At 34.4% G+C, this 6,000-nt stretch overlaps 1 long non-coding RNA gene across 1 annotated transcript; it reads left to right on the top strand.

Annotated features, from left to right (window-relative positions):
• Window positions 1–4,534: 4,534 nt before the first annotated feature.
• Window positions 4,535–5,421, top strand: LOC118764636. Its single transcript, XR_005000454.1, has 2 exons — window positions 4,535–4,591; window positions 4,825–5,421. It is a non-coding gene; the product is annotated as an uncharacterized LOC118764636 (long non-coding RNA).
• Window positions 5,422–6,000: the final 579 nt, after the last annotated feature.

Here is a 6,000-nt window from a genome sequence, read left to right as displayed (position 1 = left end):
CTCCTGTCTTGTTTAGGGGACATGTGAGACGGAGTCACCGAAGAGGTTACGAGATGTGTGACAAAAGATTTCAGACAAAGGACTCTAAAATAATATTATTCTTATTTTAGTGTCCTTTGTCTGAATTAAACTGAAGTAAAGAATGTACATACAGTGCATGTGGTTATTTGGCAAAAAAGAAAGTGACCGTCCCAAAATATAACAAGTTATATACATATATATAAAATTATAGTAGCTACTACTCAGTATACTTTGTACAGAGGAAAAACTTATTCATTACTGAGGCAATAGAGTATTTATGTTTCTATGAGTCATATTGGTTGTTCTGATTTTCTGATTTGAAGACCACTTTTAGCAAGAAACTTGTAAACATATATGTTCATGTATATCTATGTACCTATATGAGCATCTTTGCATTATCACATGTGAAACCATTTAAGTGCTCAGTACATACTTAGAGAGAAATATGTACTGTTTGCAACATGTGTGATGAATGTTTCTACTTCTTCTGTCTCTACATTATATCCATTATTTAGCGCTCAACTTTCTCTATGAGACTTTGCTAAAGATTTAATAAATTCATTTCCAGCACCTTCACATATATCTATACATATGTCAAATATATTAAAATGGAAACATTAAGTTGATATTGGTGGTAGGCAGTCAATTCTTAATCTTGGCTGCCAAATCACAATGTGTTGATTTCCATAGTGTCACTAAACCTATGTTGGGACTAATCCACAGAGCAACATTTTTCTATCAGTATTTGAAAAGCTATCTGATTGACCATGTCTTCATTGCATGAATGCTATACCATATTAGAATTCTTGCTTTAACCTTTAGCATTTAAACCAATCTGATCCAGCCTCTCACACCTACCCGACAATGTCATCTACAAATAAACAATCATATCATCAAAATCTTGAAGCTACAAGAATAATACAATGGCTAATGCATGATTAATACAAAACAATATGAATCAATAGACATTACTTTTGACAGAGTAATCTGAATGCTTAAAGGGTTAAATAATTGATTGTTCTTTTAACCACTTAGCATTCAGAATATTCGCTCAAATTTAATTCTTGTGTATTCACATTAGCTTTATTTAATCATGCATTATCTTGTAGCTTTCATATTTCAATGATGTGCTTGTATATTTTTAGAATGACATTGTAGAGTAGGTGTGAGAGGTCAGATCTCGCTAGTTTGAACATAATACAAGTAGAATATTTGGAGCAGATATATTACGGCCAGTTTAAATGCTAAAGGATTAAAATGATAATTATGAGTTTTCTTCAGCAGATTGCCTACTAAAATGAGTAAAACAAGCAACTATACTCTCTCTCTCTCTCTCTCTCTCTCTCTCTCTCTCTCTCTCTCTCTCTCTCTCTCTCTCTCTCTTCTCTCTCTCTCTCTCTCTCTCTCTCTCTCTCCTCTCTCTCTCTCTCTCTCTCTCTGAGGTTGTTCCTAAACTATTAATCAACCCACTTTCTTTTATATAGATATACCGAAATCCGCCGAAACTACACCTGATTATATATACACTTTAGATGAGTTGTAGTGCACCTGAGCACTGTACACATTATTATTATTATTATTATTATTATTATAGTACTGATCCAGGGAATCTCAAAAGCAATAGCCTACATAGTTGTTATTATTTTACTGTTGTTGACCTTTATCAGCTTTGGTACTTCGTATAATTAGGGATAACCTACAAGCATTACACCTCGTATAGACCTAGATAGTAAGTACATGGTGGATAATAATATTCGATTAAAATTTTCAAATCTGATCACTGTTTGTTGTGGCATACAGATGTCCTAAAATTTACTTTTGTACTTTGAAAACAGTATCAATTGTTGACTATGGTGATTCTGTTTAAGCCATAACCAAGCAGACAGATGATGATGCTTCTGCAAAGAGCTGAAGAACAGGAACTGAGCAATTCGCCGTTATTCTTCAAAGGTAAACTGAAGCAAGAGTGTTGTGTTGACAGAGTACTATTTCTTTGTTGTGCTTTATTATGATTGATGATGATGATGATGATGATGATATTAGTTTTAATTACTTGTAATGCCATCTTCTCATGTAAGTGGCTGTAACTAAATATAAACATTTTGTCTGACACTTAACAATTCTGCTAATTATCCACAGCCTTGTGGATGTTTTATTTGAGTTTAGTTAGACTACACTAGCACCAGTTTGGGTTTTTTTTCTTCTTTTTATTCTTTAAGAAACATTATATGAATAACAATCATTTTATAACAAAAAAAAGGCTTGAAATTTGGTGATACTTGTCTTTGAATCTGTTTATGATGTGATAGAAGGAATCAGGATATTCATTTTAAATTTATCTGTTAGCCCTTTTGTTACTACATTTCTGCTGAAATGCACTAACTTGGCTTCATTTAATTTTGAAAATAATGAAGAATTTAGTAAAATAACTTAGTATTAAGCTGGTCTTAAGAAGTTTTTTGTTTTTGTTTTTTTTTTGCTTAGATCACTTTAAAAGATGAAGTTTGTATCAAAAGAATCTGGTTTCATGTAGGTTGCTATCAAAAGGGTTAAAGCAACAACTTGTCCATACTTACCAACATCAACTGAATGTTTCTCTATGTCAAATTTCATGTCATCAAATAACAGGATGTCTTCTTTGATAGGTTTTCTCACCAGGTCATTTCTGTCTGCTAGTTTCATCTTTTTCAAAGACTTCATAGACTAGTCATCCATATGACATTGATAATTGCTCACACTCTGATAGATTACTGGGAATTAGTAGTCTTTTCTACCAAAATGTTCATGGAACTATCATAGGGTTTGCATGTCTATACTGCACTGTTCTATAACCCCTACACCTTCGAAAGTGTTCAATAGATTTGATTTTCAATATCATATACCTGCTGGCAAAATTGTTAGCATGCCAGGCAAAATGCTTAGTGGTATTTCGACCATCTTTACATTTCAAGTTCAAATTCTGCTGAGGTTGACTTTGCCTTTCATCCTTTTCGGGGTCAATACAAAATTAGTTGAGCACTGGGATTGATCCAATGGATCTGTCCCTCCCCCCAAAAATTGCTGGCCTTGTTATAAAACTTGAAAGCAATGTTATATGCCTGTTGGACAAAATATTTCTAACTAACCATCAAATAGTTATATCATATGGTTATATCTTGGCTAGACTCGTTTAATGAGTCTAACACTTTGATTCATTTACTGTTATTTAGTCCTATGGTCATGTTGTCTGGCACAACAATTTCTTCTATAGAAAGTTGAGTAGCTGCACTGGGTTTTGGCTCAGACTTGACTGGCCTGATTTTGATTAACAAACAGAGGATGGAAGATGATTTTGGATGTTCACTTACAGAGATGTCTGGAAAGGTGAAAATATGCCTTTTGAAAATAAAATTGTAAAGAAATTCTAGTGTGTTACCATGTCTGTTGACTTGGAAACCTTCATTAAAGTGATACATGTTTGTTTGTTTGTTGGGTTGTTTTGTTTTTAATATTTTACTTCATATTGTTATATTTTTATTTAATTTTATTTGTCTGATCATGTGAAAAGAAATTTCTAGAACCTGAAGTCTATCTATTCGGTCACTTGCCAGATATATGCATTTATTAAAGCAAAGATATTTCTCTACCAGTGCCATCTCACTGTTCTCTGTCCTCAGCTGTTGGCTGACAGATGAATAGCAAGATGGCACTGTTAAACTTACTAATTTAAATCAATAGCTCTGAGTGCATATGTGTGTGTATGTTTGTATGTTTACATGTGTGTGTGTATGTATGTATGTATATACATATAAATATAAATTTCTTTCTGATGAAATTCTTCTTTAAATTATGTGCTGTAGTATAAGTATGGTTTTTGGAATGAAAACAGCAGAAAATGTGATGGGTCATTATTCTACCTCTCTTTGCATGTATATATATATATTTAGTGTGTGTGTGATGTAGAGTTGAGTCAGGCTATTTCAGTTTCTTTGTCCGTTTTAAGCCAATTCATTTACATCACTAGTGTCTTTGATCATGGCATGAACATCCCACAGTCTCATTTCTCCTCCCAAGTAAAAGTATGAGGACTTTTATCTATATATGGGTGTATTATTAAATATATTGGGCTATGGCTGATTCTTACACTCCTGTGACATGGGGTCAGAGAAGAGCAAACTGCCTCACCCATTTTGTTGTCATTTTTATAAAGAACAGCAGATAAGCAGAATCATTAGAATATCAAAACTAAATGTCTCATGTTATTCTGGCTTTTCACATTCTGACTTCAAATATCAATAAAGTCAATTTTACTTTCATCCCTCTGAGGTTTAATAAAATAAAGTACCAGTCAAGTCTTGCGGTCAATGACATCAGCTAGCCATTTCTCTTCAAAATTGCTGGCCCTGTGCCTAAATTAGAACTAATTATGAAGAACAGTAAATTGGCAGAATTGTTAGAGTGTTGGACAAAATGCCTTGTGGTATTTGTTCTGGCTCTTTGCATTCTGAGTTCAAACCCTACCAAGGTTAACTTTGCTTTCTATCCTTCCAGGATTGATAAAATGAAGTCCAGTTAGGTACTGGGGTCGATGGTATTTGACTGCTGGCAGAAATGTTAGCACGCCGGGCGAAATGCTTAGCGGTACTTCGTCTGCGTTACATTGTGAGTTCAAATTCCGCCGAGGTCAACTTTGCCTTTCATCCTTTCGGGGTCGATAAATTAAGTACCAGTTACGCACTGGGGTTGATATAATCGACTTAATACCTGTGTCTGTCCTTGTTTGTCCCCTCTGTGTTTAGCCCCTTGTGGGTAATAAAGAAATAGGTATTTGACTGCTCCCTTCTCTTGAAGTCTGAGACCTTGTGTCTGTAAAAAATCATTGTTATAAAGAACAGTTTAACGCCATTAGTTTATTATACAGCTTTGAATCTAAGTTAAAGCAGCAGTTACTGTAAATTTTCTTCATTCTTTCCATCCTGCATCAGAAATCAGTGAGTTATATGACACTTGTTGGTCTCACTTCTAGCTTGCTTTCCACGTAGTAGCTGCTAAGGGTGATCTCCTCATAACACAGGTACTTACAGGGATTGTTGTAATACTGAATCATTCATTTTTCAGATCTCTGTTTAGAATTGAAATCTTGCAATGGTTGACTCTGTCCTGTATCCTTCCTGTGGTTGGTAAAGTAAATTTGATTCATGTACTTTGTCTCTGTGAGTTGTGGGAGGTCAATAAAATATACATGAGTAATACATTAGGATCAGTTGTTGACTATATCCCTCCCTTATTAAAACATTGAACTTGTATCTGGTCAGAAGACCTCCACATTGCCAATGTAGAAGCTTCTACATGGTTTTTTCAACATGCTTGAAATAGCTGCTGATTTCACTCAACCCACATCTTAAGAAAAGGAAGGACACTAAAAAACATAGTGCTGGATACATAGTTCGAAAATAAGATGGAATGGGCGTGGCTAGAATGCCTTTTGTCATAAGTTTCCTCAATCGGTTTTTTCTCTTCAGGTTAAACAACATCAATATTGATGACTTTCTAGGGTGATGGGGATGACCAAATCATAGCATGCTAGACAAAATGCAACAGTATTTAGTGTCAGGTGATACTTGGCTCCCTCCAGTGGTGAAGCTGTGAAATATTATTTAAACAGATTGTTAGTACTTTGAATAATGGTTTTTGCTGTATTTAGTTATACTTTTATATCTTGAGTTCGAAACTCACTGTGTGAATATTTTCTTTTCCTTCTTGCATCATTATGATAGTGTACCAACAAAGTACTGGCCTGATTGTAATCAACTGCTTCTTTTTACCAAAATCTATAGTGTTGTGTCTTTGTTAGAAATAATTATTTAAAGTAATAATAAATCTCTGAACGAGGTATAAACAGTAACTGCATGACAATGTGAGGTATACTTGCCATCTCAATATGGCTCACCACTAAGGGTGGGTGTTACTGTAGCTTGTAGTCCCAGGAGAACATCGTCT

This window comes from Octopus sinensis, linkage group LG8 (assembly GCF_006345805.1).
Source record: "Octopus sinensis linkage group LG8, ASM634580v1, whole genome shotgun sequence".
In the NCBI taxonomy this organism is placed as follows: Eukaryota; Metazoa; Mollusca; class Cephalopoda; order Octopoda; family Octopodidae; genus Octopus; species Octopus sinensis.
Note: the sequence above shows the minus strand (reverse complement) of the source record. Positions and strands in the feature narration are given on the sequence as shown.